The following is a 1782-nucleotide window of genomic DNA, read 5'->3' as shown; positions in this document are numbered from 1 at the left end:
AAGGTTGTATTATCTGCATATCACAGGTTGTTAATAACCCTTCCTCTAAACCTGATCCTTCATTCTTCTTCACATAATCCAGATTCTCTGATTATTTATTCAACATACAGATTGAATATGTATGGTGAAAGGACACAGCCCTGTGCACATTTTCCTGATTTTAAATCATGTAGTATATTCCCTTGTTATGTTCACACAACTGCCTTTTGATCCATGTACAAGTTCTGAATGAGCACAATGAAGTGTTCTGTAATCCCTATTCTTCTCAAGGTTTATCACAATTTGTTATGATCCCCACCATCAAATGCCTTGTCATGGTCATTAAAAATCAAGTAAACATCTTTCTGGTGTACTTTGCTTTGAGCCAAAGTCCATCTGAGGTCAGCAATGAGATCTCTTGTTCCATGCCCTCTTCTGGAATCTGGCCTGAATCTCGGGCAGTTCTCTGTCAATGTAACTCTGCAAGCTTTGTTGGGTAATATTCAGGAAAAATTACTTGCATGTAATAAGAATAATATTATTTGGCAATTTAAGCATTCTGTTAGGTCACCTTTCTTTGGGATTGGTACAAATATGGATCTCTTCTAATCAGTGGGCCAAGTAGCTCTCTTCCAAAATTTCCATGCATAGACAAGTAAGTCCAAGTGTTTCTTCAGGTTGTTGAAACATTTCAGTTGATATTTCATCAATTTCTGGAACCTTGGTTTGGGCTAATGCTTTTACTGCAGCTTGAACTTCTTCCTTCATACCACCAGTTCTTGCTCATATGCTATCTCCTACTTCTTGTTGGTACAGTGAATCTGTGTATTCTTTGCATTTTCTTTTGACGTGTACTGCATTGTTCAATGTTTTGCGTATGCCGTTGTTACTGGGTGCCATCGAATCAGTTCCAACTCAAAGGGACTGTATGCGCAACAAAAGGAAGTGTTGCCTGGTTCTGTGCCACCCTCACAATTGTTCCTATGCTTGCCTCCCTTGTTCCAGCCACTGTGTCAGTCCATCTCATCGAGGGTCTTCTTTTTGCTGTCCCCTTCAAGGACTGGTTTCTTCTGACAATATGTCCAAAGGATATAAGATAAAGAAGTCTCACCATGCTAACCTCTAAGGAGCTCTGAGGCTATAATTCTTCCAAGACAGATTCGTTTGTTCTTCCAGCAGTCCCTGACACTTCCAATATTCACCTGCAGCACCACAATTCAAATGTATTGGTTCTTCGGTGGTCTTCATTATTAATGTCCAATTTCCATAAATATATGAAGCAATTGAAAATACCACAGCTTGGATCAAGGGCACCTTAGTCCATAAAGTGATCTCCCTGCTTTTCAATATTCTAAAGAGGTCTTGTTCTCTTGACTGCTGCTTCTATGAGCATTGATTGTGGATACAACCAAGACATAATCCTTGGCAATGTCTAACTTTTCTCCATTTATCATGATGTTACCTATTTTTCCAGGTGTGAGAATTTTGGTTTTCTTTACATTGAGTTGTAATCCATACTAAAGGCTGCTTCCTGCATCATTCAATATTTTGCCATAAAATATTTCAATATTGCAACTTGAGGCTTGAATTTTTATCTTTCAGTTTAAGATATGCTGTTTTCAGTTTAAGATATGATAGTGGAACAAGAGGAAAGTAAAAGGAAATAGAGGAAAGAACTAGGAGGCAAAGAACATTTATAGAAGTCTAAATAAAGGCATGTACATAAGTAAATATGACAATGGGGAAATAGATCTATGTACATATATTTATAGCTTTAGTACTAAGATAGCAGATGGACATTGG

Source organism: Echinops telfairi, unplaced genomic scaffold (genome assembly GCF_000313985.2).
Source record: "Echinops telfairi isolate 266 unplaced genomic scaffold, ASM31398v2 ScPeMD7_9;HRSCAF=40, whole genome shotgun sequence".
Classification (NCBI taxonomy): domain Eukaryota; kingdom Metazoa; phylum Chordata; class Mammalia; order Afrosoricida; family Tenrecidae; genus Echinops; species Echinops telfairi.
This window is presented reverse-complemented; position numbering follows the sequence as displayed.